Below are 25,061 nucleotides of genomic sequence, written 5' to 3'. Positions count from 1 at the left end.
TATTATATACAAAATTACAATAACCTGAGTGTATTGCCGGAATAAAACACTAATAAAATCGCTAAGTATGCAAATTTAGTCCAATTCAGACTCCTTGGGTTTGCGGTTATGATCTTAAATGTTAAAGTGAAATTCTAAAGTTCACATTACAACTTAAAAAAGACTGAAGTATGACTTGTCTGTAAGACTTTCCAGGGAAAAAAACATCTTCTATCTAAAAACAACATGCCATGGCTTAGGTTTACAAAGTTTCATCTGACCAGACCACAAGACTTCTAGAACAATGATCAAACTGAAGACGTTTGGCCATAATGCACGGCATCACGTTTGGTGAAAACTAAACACAGCATATAAGCACGAGAACCTCATACCTTGTTCAGTGGTCTTGTTCAGTGCTGCCTTTAGGTATTGGACAGGCACATCTTTAATGTTTCTCATGCTATACCACTAGGATAAATTAGTGTTTTCAGTATTTTCATTCATTATCATCAGCTTTATTGTTCTTTTGAAACAATAAACAGTGGGGATTGGCTACAACCTATCCTTCTTTTAACATGAATAAAGAAGATCAGCACATTGTAGTGCTATGGTGTAATGTGATTACAGGGTAAAATGACCTTAAAATGTCATCTAATGGAAAGGTAATTTTTTCACAGAGCTATAACACAAGTTCCATACTATAGGTCACATATTCCGATACTGAAAACACAATTAATTATCTTGTATTTTCACCGCAGGAATCACTGAGGAACCAGACTAACGAAAACAGTGTGACTTCCTGCCCAAGGACGTTCCTGGGCCTGCTCTTGAAAAGACAGCATACGGACGTTACTTGCCCAAAGGGTTAATGTTGATGAAAAACAAGCAAACATGTCCATAAATAGGTGCTTTCCCTGGAAGAAAGACTTTATATGCTACAAGCTCATTTGAAATTCAGCTGAATGTTTCACACAATGGTCGAACATACAGGGCTGACGATGGGGGGTAAATTAGAGCTCGGAGATGAATTATCAAACAATTAAAAAAAAAAGTGAGGCTGAGCCAAAGGGAAACAGAGCACAGATGATATTGGCAATAGATGGAGATGCGCTTGTCTTTCTGGGTTAAGTCAGTTTATCTTCTGATTTGTTTTATTCTCTAGTGTTTTTTTTTTTTTAGGGAGGGGGGGGCTGCTATAACAAACCATATCATGGCGTGTTAAAAGTTCAAACCATGGGAAAATCAAAGATTACTTCATAATCTTATTTTCTGGCAATCAGCAAATCAAATATAAAGTCACATGAGCTGACAGCGAGACTAGTAAAACGGCAAAGGATGTGTCCATCCCCACCCCCATTCGTGCTCCAGCCTGCCCTCTGTGTTCCAGCGATACTCATTTTGATTTCAATTAAAGATCCTGAGTGTGACTCTCGGAGAGAAATTGCCTGCCTTTAATTAGGTAGTCTAAGTTCATGGAAGCAATTGTTGTTTCTCCACCACTTTCAATTTGATGAGCCAAGGACTTCCATTTTATAGCTATGAATGAATATAGTTTCATACCCCTCAGGTTCCTTGTCCTGCTAACTGTTTTGCAACCAAACAGCGAATATTACTTGTGTGTTTGTCATTAGTCGCTGGGGGTATGCTGCTGTGGGAATCAATGTGTGTGCGTTGTGCGTTTGCATGCTCTGGACTGCAGGTGGGCTGCTCCATCTGTGATGAAGAGGTCAGTAGCTGGCTAGGACCACATGGTGCTGCGCAGGCCGCTGCCCGCTGGTCAATAATCTATTACAGGACATCCCTCCTCCTCCTCGATGTGACTAATGCACTTCGCAGAGATGGTCTTCCAGAGGTTAATGCTGCTCGGCTGACCCTGGTCCCCTCTGACAAACACTGTCAATGCTTGATTCAGAAAAGCTCTTTCTCAACTGAATATCAGATTGGCCTCTTGTGGAGGTGGCATGAATATGTTTAAGGATTCATGTTTGAGCTCTCAAGTCTAACACGGGTTTTTGAGCACTTTTTATGTAAAGTGCAGTACAGTGTAATTTTCTTCACATATATAAAATGGATATCTGATTATGAACCTTAATTCTTTCTGCTTAAGTTCTGTTGGTGTGATTGGCATGTTCATGAGCTAATGTAAGGCATGAGAAATGAAGATTAACTCTAACTTTATAGAAGAAATTCTTCCAGTTTTCCAGAGGTGAATTAAGTCTTTGGCTCTTGTGTTGGCTCTGTAAACCCGCACATTTGATCCTAAGTCAAACTGATGATCATATCATTTAAAAATACATGTTTTGAGACCATTGGGTGAAAGACTGTAGATTCCTGAAACTCCCCAAACCCATGGCTAAAATATTCACCCTGCGTGAATTTGTCAAACTGTTGTAGCTGCTTTATAAATAAAAATCAATAATGATTATAATAATAATAAGAAACTGCAGTTATCATTGCTTTAGGACTCTTACATACATGTGCACATGTTTCTCAGCTGAAGGAAAAAATAATGAGTAGAGTTAACATGAACGTAAAAATGTCTTTTAGTTTAATATCTGCTGTAAGACCTTTTCATTTTGTGTAAGGTTTTCAGCACATACACATCAGCAGATGTTTAACGTGGGTGATGGTTGTCTTCACTCTGTGATCTTGTGAAGCTGGACCGACCGAGTCATGTGAGTTGGCGTGGTAACAATTTGCTCTTTCACCACAATAACTCCTTGGACAAGACCACAACCCCTACAGCATATGCAACACATGCAAATCCACTGAAACTGTAGCTAAAAGTCAGCGCTTTAACCTCACGGTTTGTGTGTCATTTCAAATCTAGCATGCTGGTATATGGAGGCGACACAAGGAAAATGATATCACTGTCCTGATTTCACTGTAACTGTCAAGTATTACGTTACTGCACTCAGCTGTGACTGTGGTTTGAGGTTGCAAGGGTGAAAGTATCTCAGCAGAAGATGAGATAGGCAGATCTCTTTATAGGATCCTGATTGGTAAGAAGATCATGTTATTCTCACAACCCTCAGTTCCAACCAATTTGCCACAAATTTTATCTTGCAGGCACTCAAGCATTGCTGGTGGCTTTGTTCCTACTTTTTCTTTTTCCCTTGTCAGCTCCTTTAGTATTTTTTTTTCTCTGGCTCTGAACAAGATGAAATGTTTATCACTTGTGAATGCTTTTCCACAAATTTCCACCCAAATATATCTTTTTTTAAACAAATGAGCAAGAAAAAGTTAGTTTGTTTTTCCATCTCATTTGCACAGAGTGATATTTGAGCTGCCATTATGAGGCTCATAAATGAATTGGATCATGGATTGTGAACACTGTGGAGTCACACTGTATTCATAGTTAATCCATAACATTATGGTGATGTCTCTTTGTTTCACTGTTCTGTTTTAATAAATCACCTGCTGCCTCTCCAAGAGGCTGTCATTTGAAATTCTAGCAGCGGGTCTCGTCTGAGTCCGATGAGGACTACAGGCAGACCTCATGTCTGCGTGTGGAGCAGAAGGAAATTAGCCGCACCTGAATGACAAGGCAAAGGCTCCCACCCCCAGAGGGACTGTGATCTACACACAAACTCCCTTTTAATAGACTTACACCTCATTTGGCCTCTAAAGCTTGTTGAAGGGTCCCAGAGGACAGGGAGGTGGGGGGGAGGCCCCTCAGAGGTCAGCCCACTGCTCGCTGTAAACCAGCTGCAGTGAAAGGGAGAGCTTGATTAGATGGCCATTCACACCCAGAAGGGGACCGCCATCCGGAGACAATGCCACATTTTCCCTTGCAAAACAACAGGGACATTTTGTCTGGGCTGTCGCGAGCAATATCTGTTACGTGGAGGATGTAGAGACAACTGGCTGTTGAAACTATAGCCACTTCTGTTTAAAGAAAAATCACTTTTCCCAGTGGGTTTGGAGGAAGCTGATATTGCCTATTTATCTAGGTTTTACTTATTTAGCTAATATGCTGTATGCAACATGTCATCCTGGTGGTAATATGTTACAATCTCTCTCTACTTAGCTCTTTAGTCAAGTTTAATTTAAGATTTAGTGAAGGTATAAAGTAAGATATAAAGTAATCATATTAAATTATTTAATAAAAAGGAAGATTAATATCACCTTCATGTCTCACACTACTGCTAGCTAATTGTGGTTAGCACAGAGACAGAAAACAGCTAGCCTGGTTCATATCCTCTTATGAAATCCAACTAGGGGCACTTCTCAAGCACAGAGATTAACACACCAATATCTAGCTTTTCCCTTTTAATTGTCATAGTTGATTAATGGATTTTGTTTCAGATGAACATAGCAGACAAGCAGTTTCTCCCTGTTCAGTCTTTATTTTAAGCTAATTTACTTTTCTAATCTTTCAGATTCTGTTCTTTATCAACCACAAATGTTTTATTGTTTCTGTCTCCATGATGCTGCAGCCTGCTATGATAGGCTACTATGGCAAATAGCCATCCCTTTCCTACGTTCAAGCAATAACACTTTTACATTTTTCCCCCCACATCGAGGAACATCCTACTGATTTGAGTATGCACTCTTTTACCTTCATAACTGCCTTAATTCTTTATGACATAGATTCAACAAGATGCTGAAAACATTCCTCAGAGTCCATGCTAACATGACAGCATCACGCAGTTGCTGCAGATTGATCTCCCCTTCCAACACATCCCAAAGGTGCTCTACTGCATTGAGATCTGGTGACAGTGGAGCCATTTGAGCAGTTAACTCTCTGTCATGTTCAAGAAACCAGTTTGAGATTATTTGAGTTTTGTCATAAGCCACATTATCTTGCTCGGAGCAGCTATCAGAAGGTTGACTGGTATACTGTGGTCATGAAGAGATGGGCATGGTCAGCAACTATACTCAGGTAAGTTGCAGCATTTTATCAATGCTTAGTTGGTACTAAGGAGCACAAAAGTGTGGAAATGTTCTTGACACTATTACAACAACTGTTGATGCAAGGCAGAACGGATCCATGCTTTCTGATTTGTGTGAAATTCTAGTCTTGCTATCCAAAAGTCAGAGCAGAAATTGAGATTCATCTGACCAGGCAATGTTTTTCCAATCTGCCTTTGTCCAATGATGCTTAGCTAGTGTGAATTATAGTCTCAGTTTCCCATTCTAAGCTGACAGGAGTGTTCTTCTGTTGCTGTAGCTCACTTGCTTCAAGGTTCAGTGTCTTTAGAGATGCTGTTCTGCATACCTTGGTTAATATTAGCGGTTCTTTGAGTTACTGTTGCCTTCTTATTACCTTGAAATGGCCTGGCCACTTTCCTCTCACCTGTGGCATCCACAAGGCAGAGAACTGCTGCTTCTTTGATATTTTGTCTTTTAAAGATGATTCTCTGTAAACCTTGTTAGTGAACAGCAGAACAGGCGTACCTAACAAAGTTGCTATTTTTGTCAGTCCCTTAATGTCAGAAATTTTGAAATTTTAGCCCAAACTATTGTCATCCCCTAATTCGGAGTAGCATTGCTAGCTGAACTTAACCAAACAGTGACTGAAAAACATACGCCGAATACAGCAATCCTAAATGATGTATATAATGTCATTGGTTGGTGGACTACTAATTTAAAGCCTTGTACCACCGTCTAAAAATCTTCTCATCTTCAAAGAGAAAGCATGTTGCCCCTACCAGAGAAACTAAACAGCAAATTCTAGTGCAACCAACCATTCAGAAAGACAGAACGACACCCAGCTACCACTAACAGCAGGCACACCCTTAATTATGCTTAAGTTTAATCCTTAGTATTATTATTATAAACTAGTCATATACTTTATAGTTCACCACATGTGCAGTTGGGATAAACAAGGAAAAATAGATATCATAATTGGTGGCATTTCCTCTCTGGCTTAATTTTTCATACCTGGAGTGAATGACCTGTGATTTAAGAAACCACCACATCTCCAGACTTTTACGGGAGTTTATACTTTTTAAATATGACAAATGGGTAAATCTGACAAATAAAGCAACAACAAGAGGTTCTAACCAGCCATCAGTACAGTGTGCAATTAGCTGGAAGTAAGAATGTGTGTGTGAAACAGACAGCAGACTATCCAGCTGATAATGTAACCAAAATGTGCTACATATCGTTAAAGACTACAGGAAGTCAAACAATTCTTTGTTCTTCAAAAATGAATGTCCACATTGACTATAAAGTGTTAAGACTCATTTGTTTTGATTAAGAGACTTTTGGGAATACGTTCATCAGATTTATTTGAAATGTATGGTACAAATCTCATGTCTAAGTGTCAGCCAGTTGGGATGGATTCAACCTGGATGCATGTTTAAAGAAACACACATTACATGTGTAAGACATTTGAAATAAATTATTATTTAGTGGATGAAAGATTTTAAATAAATGTCATGTCAGCAATTCTTCTTTACTGAAAAAATGCCTCAGATAAAATACCTTTAAAAGAAATCAGATATATCTATATTTCATTGCCTCTCAGGCTGGTGCCTTTACAATGGTCGGTTTGATCACATAAAAAGTCCCACATTATACACTAATATTGTCTCCCAAAGCAAAGGTTTGTAGTGTCAGACATGACATCAATTCACTTTAGATTTATTTGAGCATCAAAAGCTTAAATCCAATGGTGTGGACAATTGAAAAATGATAAGAACTAAGGTATTTTCAAAGTGAATATTGTATTTTAATGCTTTTCAGGGTTTTTATTTTGGTATAACAGGTCAGTAGACTAGAGCTATCCCACTCCTGTGTCGTTTTTTACAGTGTTTAAGCAAAAGCTGCAATAAAAACTGAATTAGTATTTGTGAGCATAGGATGGGATGTATGTCATCAATTTTAACAAAAAAACATCTTTTCAGATAAAAAATATACAAACCTTTGAAGCTGTGTCACAGCTGTGGAATATTCTCCTCAGGTTGTTACTTTTGACAGTATGGTTACATGGGTTACTAAACAATAGATCCCAGTTCTTTTATTGTTAACCAGTGGATATATTTCAGGTGAGATGCGGCGATAAACTGGCAACTCGCTGTGTTTGTGTGCCTCTCTGGATGCTCTCACTGTCAGTGTTTTCTTTGCTCATCATTCAGTGACATCCAAAAACATTGATGGTTAATTATTTCAGAGCAGGCTTTCTGCATAGCTCCTGTATCCCCGGGTTAATTCAGAAGCATCCCCTTATCTTCCCCAGGGTATAGAGTTTGCATTTTAAGTGAGGCGCAGCACAGACACTCAGCAGCATTTTAACTTCCTAAGTTGAAGAGCGGCTGGGGTTAAGTGGTCCCTGTGCTCACAGCACCTATCTCAGCCCAAACATGACAGCTGGGGACTTGACTGTTGCTATGGAAATCCCTCCCTCCTCCTCCCCCCTGCCCGTCCACCCCTCAGTGTGCGTGAAAATGTCCCAGACTGCTCATTTGAGACCATACAAGTCCTCCTCCTTTTCCCAGTGTTAACAAGTCAACTTTTCTGTTGTTCTGCCCTGTTTCAAACGGGGTTTATTGCAAATGGAAAATGGCTCGGGGTGCACTCGGGTGCTTAACAGTGCTCAGCTCGGCTTTGCAACTGGAAAATTTCCTAGAATGGGCTCCTATAAGCTGGCTAGAGATGGAGTATGAGAAATTGTTTGCTTCACAGTCTCGCGATATCATTTTTAAACAACTAAAAAGTGCAATGCAAATAAATGTTGTGCTTAAAAGGTATCGATGAAGTGATATTTCCTAAGATTGTTAGTAATAAACATCAATATAAGATCAATTGACAGGAAACAGAAGAACAACAAGCAGTATGACGTCAACCTACTGTGCCTGAAGAATATTTTCTTTAATAGTTTCTTTAAACAATGTATTGCCAAACTGAAGATTGAAAAATGGTCATATGTTACTTATCAAGTGATCATTACTGAATTCAAAATTGTTTTCAGTTATTTTACACTAGATATTATAAGTACATTATTTAAGCAAGCTGCTTTGCATTTCAACCTTGTAGAGAATTCTCTAACGGATGCATATATAGTTTATGCATAAATAGAGGCAATAATTATGCATAAATAAGCATGCACATCTAATTTTTATACTTTTTAATGGCTCTTATTCCTGCTGCATACACTTATGGCTGGACCTATCACATTTTGGATCAGTCAACATCTTTTGTGCTGAAAAAGTAGCTGAACTTTGGTACGATCCAGTGAGGCTAAGGAAAAGACTCATAATAATAATAATAATAATAATGATAATGATAAAGGAGTAATAATTATAAAAAGAGGGTGACAGATTTTGAGGGTTTTGGTAGTGCACAGGATAGCAAAGCTAAAAAAAACCAAACCCCCTCCAATAAAACGTCACTTCAGCCATTTAAAAAATTGTATGCATTTGTCAAACATCTCTATCTGATGTGATGTCATGCTAAACTTTCTTTTAGAATAAAGAGGAGCTGCGAGTTAACACAAGTGACAAAAAAAAAGTTTTTAAAACTTATGGTGTAAACAATGTTTATTCCTCAACAAGCTGCGTGGAAAAAAATCGCCAGGAGGAGCTTCATACAGCCACCATAAATAATTATCTGCTATACATTTCATCACTCCCACTCCTTTCCTGTCTCAATCAATCCTCAGCCGAGGAGCCTTGCATGCTGCTGTAAAATGACTAGAAGCTGATGGATACAGTCCCCAGCAGAGCACGTGACCTGTCTCCATTGGCGCCTTTGGCACCACATTTAATCTAAATGTAGTCCTTGACAACAGGAGGATTCTCACTTGCAGTTAGAAATGTTTTATGTATGCTTTCTTTGTAGTGGTGTTTAAGCTCAAAATGGACAGATTGCACCATCTGTTTTTCTATCTCTTTTTAATTTAAGCATTGTAAAAGGAAGAACAAAAATAAATCCATTCATGCTTCTTCCACTCTTATGGTTGCAGTAAAAGGTGTGAAAGTTGTTAGCTTTTAGGATGCAGGTGGGAGCTGGCTATTCTCTTGCCAGCTCTTCTCCACTCAGCTTCTTTCTCCAGGGCAAAGCACTAGCCCTGCTGAGAGCACACATGAGTGGTCCACGGAAGGGCCGAGATCCCGACAGCTCTAACCCCCCGCCGACATCTCATCCGTCTTGCAGTGTGTTGGCACTGTGAAGGGTAAACTGGGCTGATCTGTGGGACAGGCGGGGAGGGCACAGGAGAGCAGCCTTCCCACTGGAGCTCTAGACCAGCACATTCAGATTAGAGGAAATTTGTTCCACAATATTGTGGCCTCCTGCCTTCCAAGGCTGGGCCCGCACAGAAGGCAGAGGCAGAGATTTGGGCGGTGGCCAAGCCTTTTCGTCGGGCTCCTCGTTCGCGCCACATGTGCAGAGCTCGACTCCCCACTGATCCTTCTAGCTTTATAGCCTCCCTGCCTGATGGAACAAATGCTACATTGCAGAAAATAAACTTATCTCATTTGGATGACAACACATTCCCCCAGGTTATAATGTTGCACCATTTTGAAAAAGGCAGACAGGGTCAATTGTACATTTCCAGCTCAACCAGGGAGTCTTTTGCTTTGAAATGCCTGTCTCACCACATGCCTGACAGTGAATTTGGAACGATTTGCCTTATTGACTCCCTTGGTGTTTAGTGTGTTGTATTCCCTTTTGAATGTTGTACGTGTTTTTACAGAAATTTCACATGGACATGCATCCTCTTTTTGTAAAGAAAAGAAGGAGGAAGGTATGTTTAAGCACATTACACCAGGCAGTCTTTTTTCTTCTTCTTTCTTTTTTCCAGAGAAGGACACATGGGATGATTGATGACCTTTCTAGATTATCCCCCAATACAAAAGCCATCATTGAACAGCAGGGCTGCCATTGTGTGTGGGATGTCTCCCATTGATTTAAGTAGTATATTTTCATGATCTATAAAGAGGCCAGCTGGAGAGAAAATTGTTTGCTCTCAAACGTTTAGTATCTATAAGGCATCATACTCGTGATTAGAAGATGATTATCTCTCTTTGAACTCCTTTACACTTTTTTCCCCAGAAAAACGGCGCTTCAGTTACAGCTTTGTGCATAGTAAATTAATTATAACCAACAAAAATTAGAAGGCCAGATAGTCCAAAATACAAAATAAACAAGCTATTTTTATTTGTTTTAAGGTATGTTGCTTAGATCATCTTCTCACTAACATAATGGAGAGAAATGGGATTTAATTTGTAGCACTTTGCGCATTTACCCAGCCCGTCTATTTTGAAATATGGCTATGTAACAATAATTTATCTTACCAAATAAGTTTCGAGGCAATATGATTACTACTATGATTCATACTGGTCATACTGGATGAAGTCTCATGAAGCACAGCCCAGTGATTGGCTGATACCTGATGCTTGCTGTTTGCATACCCCATCCATTGTTTCGTTAGCATCAAGCTACTTAAAGACTTAATTTAACTTAGGAACAGATGAAACTGAGAAATACAGTTTGCAGTGAACATTTGCATATCAGTGATAACATTTTGCACTGCTGTGAACACTGCAGAGTTGCTCAGAGTAAGTATTTCCCTTTTATGCTGATTAAAAACTATAACAAGGATGACTTGCATTTGCTCTCACTAATTAGTTGTGTGTATGTTATTTGAACTAAGTCAATACTCCAAACTTTGGCAAACATTTGTGATGCTGCAGAGTTCATCATAATGCATAATATTGTAATAAGACCAAATGTAATGTCTGAGGGTGTTTTATAAATGTACAAGTATATACTAAATTAATAATAAAAAAAACACATAGGAAGATGTTGTTTAGGTTTAAATGATGCGTTGATAATTAGAATTTCATTAAAAGTATTGTTTATAGTTTCCTCACAACGTGATTTTCCTTATATCTCCCCATATTTTAAGGAAATAAAAATATACTATATAGGCAGCGTGAACATGAAATATATTTATGTTATGCACCTGATCCTGTGATAATGATTTGCTAATGAGGATCAGCTGCCTCTTTCACTACATGGATTCACTAATCAAGATCAGCTGACTCACTGTGAGAGTTATAAAACCTCCATGATGCATCACGCAGCACACATGGCTGTGCTGCAAAGGTCAAAGGCATGTAAGTTCAAAGGTAAACAAAAGAAGTCAGATTAAATAATCTTTAAAAGAGCATTAAAGATATAGTAAATCTAAGAGAAAGCTCCAAGCATAAATAAACAACCCCCAAACCACTGTTGCAAACACAGAATACTTTCCCTTTGAAACCATATGGTTGTATTTGGCTAATAAGATGGGAAGCATAAACAGTGTTAACTGGAGGTTGCGTTTGAACCCCTGACTCCTGAGTTTGACTGTCCGATGTAAAAAAAATCCTTAAAAAATGGAAAATGTGCTGGTGATTTTCTGCCACTGATTTCTCTATCTGAATGGCATTTCCACTCTTATCCTGTTTGTTTATCACCAACAGTTTCAGCAGCAGATAGCTACTTGCTAAACTAAAAGCCTTTCCACCACCTGTTTTAGCTGTGCTTGTCAAGTAATAGTTTTCTGGGCAGATTTTGCTCTCTTGGCAAACAGAACTGCACTGTGGAAGTAAAACCAACCAAAATGTTGATTGTTCTGTAGTCACTACACTATGCAATCTGTATTTACTTTATAATGATAAGCTAAAGTGAAGAACTAACTATACTGTGTTTGACTATACGGTTACTTAAAACCCACTACAAGCATGAATAGGATTTAGTTTCAAAGATACTCTTTGTGTATAGTATCAAAATATATCAAATGATATTATTGCTTCACACACTGAAATTGCAGTTGCCTACTGACTGGGAAAAAACTAATTTCCAGTTGCTATGTGCACTAAGGGCTGAAGGGTCTCAAAGAAGGTGTTTTCCAAAAAACATTTTTAACTGGACGTTTTCTGGCCAATCAGCTGCTAATTTGACTGAAGAAGTATAGCCTGCACAGTTGATTGTATGGTGGCATTATACTGTGATGTCTCTTAAACCTCAGATGAGTGCAGACAGCTGTGCTGTGTCAAAGTCAGTTTCCAAACTGGCTTGCAGTGGGCACACAAACAGTCAGCACCAATGTTTAATTTTGGCCTTTCATCACATTACATCAAGGACAGCTGCTAGTCAAGGACAGCTGTTTGTCCAGTGAAAAGCATCAAGCTGCCATGTCAATATAAGAGCTGGTGTGTCAACATCATCCTTCACAGGATTTTCAATCACTTAAACCGAATTTTTGTTTTTGGTGGACAAGAATAGACTATCAGCCTCAGAGGGGGTTTCTATGATAAACAGTCCTTATGAAATAGAAATGCAACTAAACTGGAATGAAATGATTAAAATCCTCAATCAGAAGTCAAAACCCAGCCATTCGTTGTTTAAATCTTTTCTCCTGGTGTCTTGAGCCAGTCCCATTCATTCCTCTAATAGACCTCTTCTGTCCACAGTGGACCTATTAAGCACAGATTTGTTTTCATCTCCCTGACATGCAAAGAGAGGCGTGCACTCCCCACACAAAAGAGCCCAGAAGAGCCATGAAACAAAATGTGAATAAAAAGACTGGATGATATCATTATATACAAATTAATTCTCTCTTGAGTCATTGGTGCCCCATCTTTTGGCTAAGAATTGGAGTGCCTTAATTGCTTTCACTTAGCCCTGTGCTTCCCAGCAATCAAGTTGCTTCCATTTAATTCAAGTGCCACAAGATGGGGAGAAAGTGGCCGCTTCCCGTCCCCGGAGCATAATAGACGGTGGAGAGTGAGGATACACCCACAAAATTGGAAAACACTGGGATATAGATTAACAGAAATGAACACCATTAGCCTGGCAATGAGGAAATCATTTTCCCCCTCAGGTGTTTTGAAAGACAGAGACAGGCTGTGAATTGGGTGACAACTCTGGTTGATCAAGTTCCTTTTAGCTGACCCTTGTGAGTATTCAAGAGCTGGGGGATTTGAAGCAATGTTAAATTTCAATTTACAGCTTTGAGAAAAGTCAAAAGGCAATGATATTTGTCAAAACAAGTCCAGATTGAATAAAAATGTAGATAAACCCACATTTAGACATACGAAACTTTTATGAAGGATTATTACTTAGCTGAATCTCTGTGTTCATGGGGTGAAAGGTGTTTGACATTTGCATTTACTTAGAAAAAGGAGGGTTAAAATAATAAAATAATGTGTAAAATCACCACAGGCATCAGTGCTAATGTTAGGAAGGTTAGCTCATTAGTTTCAACTAGAACCCATCTATGGAGAGTCCATTCACTTGTGAGTATTTCCACTGTACCAAAAATGGGCTCACAAGATTACCTTCAATTAGCTGAAGAAAAGGGCCAGTTTTTTTTAATCTAAAAGGTACTGCTAGATCTTCGACCATGCACTCAATGATCAAGCAAACATTTTCAACTGAGTACAACAGAATATCCTGGCATGTTGGCACTCTTCCCAAACACTAGGGCATCATTTCTTTGTATGTCTCCCAAAGTTTACATCACAGTTGTTTATGGATTATTTACTGTGGTTTCGAAATGTTTAGAAATTTTCCAATTTCCCTTAAATGCCTATCTTGGTGTCTTTAGCTATTATTAAGTGAAAAAAATGGATCCAGAACAAAATCTTAAATATTTTAAATATGTGTCTTAAATCTCTGGTGATTTTTTAAAATGATTTTAGTTGGCTCTCCCGGGCTTCTTTATGCAATAACAGGCACTTCTGAGATGTCAGTCGTACACATTTTCCAATAATAACACAACAGACATCTGCAGACATGAGACTGTTCACTGATCTTGATCAGCAAGGGCTGTTCTCGCACTTCTGCGGCTCACAAAATGGAAGTGAATGACAGGTGGATGATACCAAATCCATCATCTGCGAGAGCTTGCATTTTATTTTTAGCTGTAGCGACTGATGAATGTGTTTAGCTGGATTTTATTTTTCCTTTGTGCAAAGCTTTGCCAGTAGACTTCAGGAAAGTTGACAGGATTTGTGGTGAACCAACTGCATGTTTCTTTTCAGCCTGTCCAAGTCCACCAAACTCCTCTTCCTCCTTACTTCAGGTTAATCAGGTGTAATTTAAAATCCAAAATTCCTGACAGTACATTTTCTGATGGTATTGCCTGTATGTTCTGCATGGCTGTTTGGATCAAAGACTGGTTATCTCTTCTATTGAGCTGTTCTAACCTCTGTCCACTCTCATTACAGGAAGGCAGTGGTGAATTTCCTAAGCAATCAGGACTAACGCTTCCTGGCAGGTATAGACTACCACACTCTAACAAGTAAAAATGCAAAGCCAAGTAGAATATTAAATAAGAGTGATATCAGTAGTGACATCGCTGTATATGCATACAATAGGGGAGTGAATGCACCACAATTCTAAAGTGTCCATGAACATCTGGTCCACATTGCTTGAAATTCAACTAATGAAATCAATATATTTTTCATGACCACTGTATTTCTCAGCCCAATCGAGTTTAAACTTACAGATTATTAAAATGTCCTTCTTACAGTGTGTATCTGCATATCTATCAAACACATATCTGGCAGTTATTATGCTTTGCCATTTTTTTTAAAACATTTATTAATTGCCACTGTGTATAGTACTTTGTATAGTGTGGTGGGGTCTGCTATTTTCATGCTGATTCAAAAGGCTTTCCCATGCACAAAGACTTCAATGAATGATACATTCATGTACTGGACAAAATAAGGAAAACACTAATTAGTGCATGTGTGCTTTACATGTAACTTGAGCACACGCATATGCCCTATAATCATGTCACTCTTAAGTGCAAAATAGCTGGCGCCAAGCGTTTTGAGGAGGAAACGTATAAGTACAGTGCAAGTACGGCTACAGCCATTTGTAAAGAAGATATCTCGTTTTCATCATGAAAATGTGTATCCTGCATTTATGTAATAATAAAGCTGAGTACAGCTCTGACACTCAGCCTTTCTGCTAATGGCAATAAAAAAGTCCTTGGGAGCAAACAGCATTTCCCCTTTAGTTAACATAAGAGAGAACTGTTCAACACTTCAACAAGAAACCTCGAGGCATTTCTGCTCAAATCAAGCTCTTTTAGCCTAGATTTGAATTTTCTTTGAACAATCTCAAAGCAAATAAACATTTTTACATTCATCTTTAAAACTGACATTTTATTTTTTTTATTTTCTTTTATCATTGTTTTTTGATCTGTACCTTGACACAGAGCAGTGTTTGTAATCGGGGCCCGTCTGCTGGGCTGGGATCAGCATGCACTCAGATTTAACATCAATTTGAGTTCGTGGCTAGTTTTGTGTTAGCATACTGTTAGTGGATGTTGTGATGTGCAGTGGACACAACCTACATTTCACCATGGCACTCTTGTCCTTTCATGCAACAAAAACAAAAGTAATGTCCTTATCTCCACTCCCCAAAAGCTGTAGACCACTCCACCGTTTCCCTCCTCCCAGCACACAAACTAAAATCAGGTGATAGCAGCAAATGCACAGAAAGAAAAAAAACATGCTTCTTTTATTTTCCTCTTTTGCTTTTTCCCAGCATGCAGGTAACTGAAGATCCCTTGTAACACTTTAATGATTTAAACACTTGAAACTGTACTGTAATCAGTGAATTTAGCACAGTAACACATTGCATTAACAGGTTACTAAAAAATATAATGTGATTGCAGTAACACATTATTTTGGCGCATGTTACACCCAACACTGGTCACAGGTTTTAAAATCAAGCACGCAGCCATGCATGCAAATGCATGCAAATGCATGCATTTATGAAATAGCAGGTCCTCCTAAATGGCCGTTTAATTTTTTTTTTTTATATATTGGGTTTTTAGCTTCAGTTTGGTTCAGTTTAAGAACTAAAGCTTCCAATGTTTTCAAAAAGTTCATGGTTTGGAAAGGTCATGGAAAATAGTTGCTTCACAATATTAACAGTGTAAGAAATAAACATAAGGGCTTCTGTTTAGACACATGCAAACAGGTAATGTCCAGTTGTGCTACCCAGCTCTCCATACAAGCTGTTGATAAAGCCTCCCTGTCTATTGCAGTTATTATAAAGAAAGTGTCACAAAAGTGTTAGTAGGCCTGTATTCCTGTGTTTTTCACTTGGTGAAAGACAAAAAACAAGGAGGTTTTTGAGGCATGTGGTGCTCCATGTGTCTGGTTCTTACATTCACAGCTTCTGCCTAACAATGACAAATAAAAGTCTTGTTCTGAACTACAGATGTTGACGAATCATACAGGACTGAACTCTTTAGCATTCTAATTTTTCTAAACTCTGATATTTAACATTTTGTAGGTATAAGACTAAGAAAATACACCAAAGCAATGTGTTTGCTGTTGTGAGTAAACTGTAATTCTGATAGAAATAAAGAAGAAAATCAGGTGAGGCAAGTTAAAAGTGTCAGGTTTAAAGTTTAAAGGCATGGCCATGATCATTCTTGCACAACAACCAGATGTTTTATATTAATGCCATGACACTGACCACCTAACCTCAACAAAATATTACTCCAGAGTACTTGTACTTAGTTGACATCAACCCTTTTCTTGCATGCACCCCCGTTAAAAAAAAGAAGAAGAAAAAAGCTAGCAACATGAATCTAGGTTATGCGTGGTATTCTGGGTACGCTGTTTTTTTTTCTTGTGCTGGGGTGAGGTGCGAGGTGAGGGTAGATGTAAGGGTTTTGATGCTGAGACGCACCAGCTGTGTTTATAGATTCCCACTGCACCTGCTGGGGTTACAGAGCAAGTGCACTGAGGGATTAAGCACTGGGGCACTGGGAGAAGTAGAACAAGAAACAACATATTCATAGTAAGGGAGAATGTCAACACTTCTCTGGTGGGTGTCCTTACTTAAGCTAGTCATTGTTGTTGGTTGCTATGTAGGTTTCAGACTAATCTGTGCTTCTTTTTCTTTTAGCTCTTAATCAAATATGCCCAGCTGAACAGGAAATGTGCCAATTTGCTAAGACAAAAACATATTTAAAAAAAAAGATAGATCTAAGAAGACGAACGCTGTCGGACATTAACATTTAGCATCTGTAGACATTTACATTTTGCTGGAGTGTGCTAGTTCTTGATTACAATGTTGACATTTTACTTTGAATTAACCTGATTAATGTCATTGAGCATAAAAGCCCATAGCTCAGCATTTCTCATGATCACAGGAGATGGATTAAGAAAGAAGGCTTTCAAATTGAATATACCTCTCCCTGCTCAGCCTGCTAATTGTGCCATTTACCACTACTTGAGTCACTGACCGATGCTACTTAGTCAAACTAATGATGATGCACACTCCAAGCCATCCCTTGATAATTTAACGAAAGCTCCGCATCTTTTTTAGCAGCTGTTTTTTTTGTCTTTTGTGAAGTAACCAGTCTACACAAAAACATATCGAGCTGTGGTTGCTTTGTATTTTTATAGAATTTGTGGCATTTTTAGATGGGAAATTACTTTTCTTTTCAAAATCCATTTCATGTCACTGGTTATTGATTACGCAAAGTAAGAACTGTTAACACGAAAATTGAGTCAGGTGAGGATGTTTATTGACTGCACAGCAATATCTCCAAAATCCTTTACTTTTCAAGAGTTACATTTCTTTTTAGAAGATTGTCTTAATAATTAATTGTTCTTATTTCTTTTCATCGACAAGTTTTACGTGTCTAAACCAATCAAACATAATTTCAGATATTAACCAGAAAGGTGATTAATCTGAAAAGACCCATATTTCTTCAGACAACGTACACACATTTAAATATATTAAGTGGCCTTTCCCAATTAATTTGACCTGTTACAATTTTAGAGTATATATTATAGCAAGTCTTCAACATTTCTGCCACATTCCAGTACAGAAGTTTACCCCTGGGCAGACATGCTGTCTGCACTTGCAGGTTTTATTTACGCTTTATGGATATGTAAAAATGCGGGCTCCATCCAGATTGGGTGAAGAAAATTCCGCTGTAATGCTTTTCCCTTTCTGGCCTGATTGACTCTGATATCACCAGTGCTTCTAAAATGAAATACCCATGTGTCTCTAAACACACAGCATTTGTTCTGAGGCAGAGTGGCACTACAGAGAGGAGCAGAGCTCCTCTCCTCCGGCAGCACTGAGCCTGACCGAGCCAGGGAATAAGTAAATGAATAAATAGGCTGATGTTGAATTTTCCCCTCACTTGCCTCCACTGACACAAATAGGATCTACAGTAATTTATAATGCTGTTAGAGAGGCGGCTCTCTCTCTAACCGAGGTGTCTGTCACCTCGTGTGCAGAAGGCCTCTCAGTGCCAGAGAGGAGGACCTGCAGCACCCTGACATCCTGCTTTACTATTCCACACACACACGGCCCAAAGGCTAAGTGACATCAAGCCTCATTATTGTCATCACATGCCACATTTGTAACTGGTTAGTGAGCAAATTGTGATAAAATAGGCTGATGCCCCTTCTGAGTGTCTCTGACTGAACAGGCTGGACTTTCCATAATGTTTAGAACCAAATGGTAGAGCAGAAAAAGAGGATGTGGGGTTTTTTGTGCAGCAAAAATACTGGTTTTTCTCCCATCTATTGCACCATTTAAGTAACAGAATGATCCATCAATAATGTGATGTTTTCGTTCTGTCTGGAACTGGGGTTAATATGCAAGCATTACTTTTATAATCCAAGAATGACCAAAAATTGCATTTAGCTGTGCAGGTACTCTGTTGCTTGAATTCTAAATCACCAGCTGGTGTGCAACGAGTAATACAAACCCATTTTTTCTCATGCATAACATTCTAAGTGTGACATCTCTATGGTATCTCTGGTGAGCCACTGTACACATTCATATGCGAGTGTCTCAGTTGCACTGTCTTTCTTTTTTATATATTATTTTAATCCACATGCAGGAATAATGAGGAGGAAAATCTCTTGCTTGCATCAACCCCAAATTGGTGAAATGAAAATCTGTCTTAAACAAAGGGAGAGACCCCCATGGTGTCTGGGTCTACAATTTCTGTCACATATATTCCTTGGAGGTTTCATGTGACAAAACACAGAAAGTTGCTTTGTCCCTCCTCTTGTCACGTTACACCCCTTACCCATAGGTTTTTTTTTTCCCCCTTCTTGTTGTCTAGCTGTCTTTGCTGTCAGCCCATAGCCTGGCACCTGCTCTCATGTTCCTAATTAGTCTCATTTAATTAATTATATACTGCAGCACATCTCCTTATTCCTGGCTTCCTCAGAATTTCATTGGCTTTGTTTCAAACTTGCAGAAAAGAGCAGTCCTCAGGTGCCGCTGCTCAGTTAGTTTTGTGACTTTAATGCCATTGTGGATTAAAACCACCTTCTTTGAATGCATAAATTAACTCACTGCAAGGAGTTTGTAGGACTTGCAACTCCCACAACGTACCACTGAACGTTTTACTGGATGTAATTTCTCTGTATTTCCCATTTCATAAAAGTGCTTTGTAATGCTGTTTGGTACATTATTGACATTATTCATGCTTTCAGCTGTTGTTTGATCTCAGTAAGGCATACCTGATAGCAAAAACAGCTTTCCAGCTGCCTCGTCATGCTCCCGTTACACCGAGATGCTTGATGTGCTAAAGAAAAGGTTCCATCAAATATTTACCAGCTGATCAACACAACACAATAGGGAAAGATCAAACCTTTGACTGAAAAGGTCAGCCACAGGCTCATTGAGTTTCCAGCGGGGAAAACAGAATTCTATCTGCTTGGCAAACGACAACATAGGATGCTTTTATTTTTTAGTCTTCAAGAAAACTTTTGTTATTGATTGCAGTTTCTTCCTTAGAGCAATTTCTTTTATATTAAGTGACACATTTGATGCGAATATAGAATAAGTTGCAAGGAGATGTAGCTGAAATAAGCAAAAAAAAAAATTGTATGTAATGTAAATTACATTACATAATAATGATTATGATCTATTTTTCTGCAATATAAGCATGAATTCTTAAATGGCTGCTTGTGTTGCTTTTGTATCAAGTGGCTGTGAGAGTGACCTGACTCTTTGGTGTCCTTTCGCTACTGACAGACGATCAGCTGTCAAAACTCAGGGCAAGATATAGTTTCCTCCATCGTGATTAAAATTTCAGAGAAAAATCACACTTCTGAAAAAGTCTAAGCACAAAAATTGATTTTTTTTTTGTAATGTAACAGCTGCTGCAATGAAAATATTTATCTGCTCTGTGAGTAATTACATTTTCTCCTCCTTTGATTCGGGTTTGTTTCTAAAGGACCTGTTTGTGGTAGGGAAATGACAAGAAGTCGAGTTGACAGGCCTGGAGTGAGACAGTTAAATGCCCCTTGCTGCTCTGGATAATTAATAAATAAAGTACCAGGGGAGTCCTGTCATGGCTTCCTCTATGACAGGGGCTGTCTCCAGTGCGCTAAAGCATTAAATGACCAATTCCTGTCAGGCTAACTTCCACTGCACTCCCCTGGCACCCTCTCCCTCATTCTCCCTCTCTCTCTTCCCCTCTCACACACACTGTCTCTCTTTCTTCCAAAGAGAGCTACTTTGCTCTCTTTGCTCTGAGTTTTTCAGCGACTGATGGCTCTAGTTCATTTCTGCTGAATTAATTGGTCCCTGAATGAATTCTGTTGACAGGGCAATTCATCATGTGTTTGGCCTGACAGTGACTGGGGTGTTGGGAGTGTGGTGGTGGTGGTGAAGGAGGAGGAGGAGGAGGAGGAGGGGAGCTGCAAGAGAAGCTGGGGTTATAGGGGAGAAAGGATGGGGGTTGATGATTCTGCCCTCTCTTCCATTATATTCTCTTCTGCTAACTGGAATAGCTTGCATCAAATTCGGCTTTCCCTCCTCGCTCCTCTCTGAATATTTCCCAGTTCCCCGGTTGCAGGCAAACAAACACACCTGGGTGACAGATCCAGCTGATTAGGGGAGCTCTTCTGTCTGCTTTGGAGGACATCCCCTTTACTGGCCAGTCAGGTAGCTAGCCCTGTTAGCTCAGGACCACCGCTGCCTGTTGTGTGGGACCTGACACGTTCGCTAAGTGAGGTGCATTGCATTAGGCTTTAATTGCATCATGTATCACACAATAGCCATTAGGGTAATTATTTACTGGTGAAGGGTAAATGAGGTTTGGCGCTGGGCTGAGCCAGCCTGGTTTTGGCAGTGGCGTGGGGCTCACCTATACGCTAACCGATCTAATAACTGGTCATTTGGAAATATGCTTTCATCCAAACCCCACTACCCACCCCCCCAGTCTCCTTTCCTCCCCCCTTTTTCTCACTCGCTTTCAGTCAAGCAGGGCACTTATTATGTCCAATCAATCAATGCTCACTCATTAGGAACCTCCCCTCAAGTATCCTCTGGATGGCCTCACACAGCAAGAGTCAAAAATTACCTCATAATTGCTGCTCAGGCATCATAACAAGCTAGGCTGCCCCACTGACACGGCCATACAAACAGGTCTAACACAGGAATTGATGGATACTGGAGAATCATATTATATATTGCCATATCCAATTAGATACAGCACATAAAGCAGCAGATCCATTCCCTCTTTTCATAACGTCCAAACCACTACTCGGATATGAAGACGTGAAAAGCATTTTCATATTTTCTCTACAGCTCCCCCTCCCCTCATCTTCTTCTTCATGTGTCACTGCAAATGATAACATCCTGAGGATTTATTGTACATTTGACACACCAGTAACCAAATTATAATTCAGTTGCTGCAGCATATTCATGGTACGGCTGTACAAATCACACAGAAAGGGTGTTCAGTCAGCAAGTATTAGCGTGGAGCAGCTCAAAAGGTCAACAGTTAGATTTGACACTGTGGTTTGGAGGTATATGAGCAATACTGTTACGATACCCTGGGAGGGTATCTTGTTACTGTCAAAACTACATTTTAACACATAGTCTACCACGTGTACAAGTCCAGCTTGTTTCCTTGAAACAGATCGTACATTTCTGAGATCATTCCAAATAGAAATATTTTTCTCTTGACTTGTACAATTCAGACATGCTGATTAAGGAGCAATCTGTAGAATGAGTTCTATGCATTTAAGTTATTACAGATTATTGAAGTGAGGAGTAATTGCATTAATGTCACAGTTAAATAAGGAATAAAAAGTAGATTATAAAAAGCTTTTCTCTCTCTCACTCAAGTAAATTGAAGTTTCATGTATATAATTAATCAAAATTTCAGCACTTGTGCACTAAATTGATTACTGACCTCGTTTTTTTCTTCTTTTTTCAATACAAGTAAGAACATTTTTGTTCAAACTTTGCCTTACTGGACTCCCCCCCCCCCAAGATCAAATACTCAATTTTATTTATACCCGCAAACTTACATTGGCTGAGAATATCTGAGGAAATGTCTGCACTTGTGTTTTCAAACCTATTAACTGAACGTTTGATGCGCAAAAAGCATGACAGGTGCTGATTACAGCCAATCAGATCACCCCAACATTTTTATATATACAGTAAATAATATATATATTTATATTCAAGAGGATGGTGTTGTCATCTGGCATGCTGCAGTCAATTTGAGCTTGATTGACAGATTCGTCCAGGTTCACAGTTTATTGGTTTCAGAAGAGAGAGCCAGATATGCCAATTTAGACAGGAGAGTGACAAAAAAGTTTCCATCTAAATAGAACAATTCTGCTTCTGGGAATTCTCAGCTGGGAAGAGAAAAAGAGTCAAGCTCTCCTTTTTCCCTTCTTCCTCTAACAAGGGCTGTGAATGACAAACATGTACGACAGTTAGGGGCTGACAGAACATCAGCTTCTGATGCTTCACAGGGGAGCTATGAAATAAACAACAGCCAGAGAAATTGAATTACAAAGTAAAAAAAGAGTCTCTGCTCCAGGACCCAGAGGTATCAGGGCGCACCAGAGAACAGCTCAGCTCAGTATGTTTTAGAGAAGTGTGTTTTTCGGAGTAATTTTTTAAGTAAAATATGCTGTCGATAACTATAATAAAATTGTCATTATATCACTCCTATCCAGAAGGTTAAACTCACTTTGTGCAATTAAAAGGAGTTTGAAAAAAGCATTTTGACTAAGAAACGGATGTTTGAATTATTGTATTACACTTGCACATTCTGGCTCCTGTGCTTCTGGAGCCCAAATCCTTTGCAAATCACACAACGTTAATCAGGACAGTGTCCACTTGTTGTAAATCAATAATGATATAACTAAGTCATACGAAGCGGCAGCGGTGGAGGGATTACGGAGCGAAGAAAGAGTGAAAATAAGCTCTAAGAGGGATTTCATGCATAAATCTCTCGCTGCAACTTAGCACAAATTGAATTCAGGCACACTGCTAGAAAAATTAATTCAGCTTTACAAAGCGAGGAGAGGTTAAACACTTTATGTGCTGCTCAGTGATCCAAATCATGGAGAAAACATTCAGAGGCATTTTCACTGTAGTCTCTTTGTACTATGTGATCTTTATACCTGAAAAGTAAATACATTTATCTGAAAACAGCCTCATTAAGAGCTTGAATTCACTGATGCGTTCAGCTTTCTTTTTACCCATCAGCACGCAGACCTATGTTATTTGTCATCTCCACAAAAAAATAGAAATCAAATATATACTTAACATGGTAATGCTGTATTCTAACCTTCTATCTAGGATTTAAATTCACTGTACAAACGTACTAAACATTTTACTCACACAAAGTAGTTATAGGCATAAGAAAGAGGACATTCTGAATTAAATGTATTGTCAACTGTCAAATGAACTGGAATTTTACACTTTACATTTTATATTTTGCATTAGCATTAGAGAAACCATTCTTGTGCTGGGCTGTTTGAGGTATTGTTTGTCCAGCAATCTCTCTGACTCCTTTTATTAATGTAAAGGAGAGAGCCAAACCACAAAATAAATATAAATTGGTATTTTGAGTTTTGTAGGAATTACATAATTATTTTGGAGTCAAAAAACAACAAATAATTTAAGCTTCAGATCTAAAACATTTAAGTAAATGCCATGTTCAAAACTGCAACAAGAAATACAGAAGATAACCCTTTTACAGACTGTTGACAGACAGACAGTATAATATTTTGATTCTCACCTAAATTAATGTGAATTTTATTAGCACAGTATGACAGCTAATTAGCTGTAGTGTTTTGCCCGTCTGTTGTTTATAAGGTCAAAGGATTCATTCAATTTTAAAACATTTTAAACTCCCCTAAGAAGCTAACAGGTTTTTTTTTTATATAGCAATGTGAAGCTTTCTTGTATAGATATGTGTAATGTCAGATATTTGAGGTCATTTTATCTCTGTCCTCACAAACCACTCTTTAATTGTTTATCTGCCAGGCCATTAGGACAGAATTTCTTGTAAAATATGTAATAAATACATAAAATATCCTTACATATTACATCTCATGTAAGTAAAGATCAGGACACCTAATAAAAAATAATCATTCACAAGAAAATATGCTTGAAAAGCACATTATTCAATATATAACAATGTTATTCTGAATTTCATTCCGTCAGCCTGTTTTAGAAAAGTTGGGAAAGTGTTACCAAAGTGTTACATCCTCAATAATTAAAGATCAAGAATATCTTTATTATCCCCAAGGGACAACCATTAAGAAAAATGAAATAAATAGACAATAAATATGCAAGAATGATACATTATGAGTGAGTTGTTCCAAAGGTGGGACAAATTTGTTTGTCCTGCATATACATTGTTTGTTCTCTTCCTAATTTCCATTTTTTTGTATGTTTCAGATCATTGAACAAATTTAAATATTAGTCCAAGGTAACACAAGTAAACACAAAATGTAGTTTCTAAATTAATGTATTTGTTATTAAGGGGAAAAGGGGGAAAAGGGTCCTATACGAAAAAGTGATTGCCCCCTAAATTGAAAAACTGGTTGGGCCACCCTTAGCAACACAAACTGCTAAGGGTGGCATTTACAATTACTGGCAATGAGTCTTTTGCAGTGTTGTGGAAGAATTTCAACCTACTCATCCTTGCAGAATTGTTGTAATTCAGTCACATTGGAGGGTTTCGAGCATGAACTGCCTTTTTAAGGTCATGTCACAGCATCTCAATCGGATTCAGGTTAGGACTTTGATTAGGCCACTCCGAAGTCTTCATTTTGTTTTTCTTAAGCCATTCAGAAGTGGACTTGCTCGTGTGT

This window comes from Oreochromis niloticus, linkage group LG8 (assembly GCF_001858045.2).
Source record: "Oreochromis niloticus isolate F11D_XX linkage group LG8, O_niloticus_UMD_NMBU, whole genome shotgun sequence".
In the NCBI taxonomy this organism is placed as follows: Eukaryota; Metazoa; Chordata; class Actinopteri; order Cichliformes; family Cichlidae; genus Oreochromis; species Oreochromis niloticus.
This window is presented reverse-complemented; position numbering follows the sequence as displayed.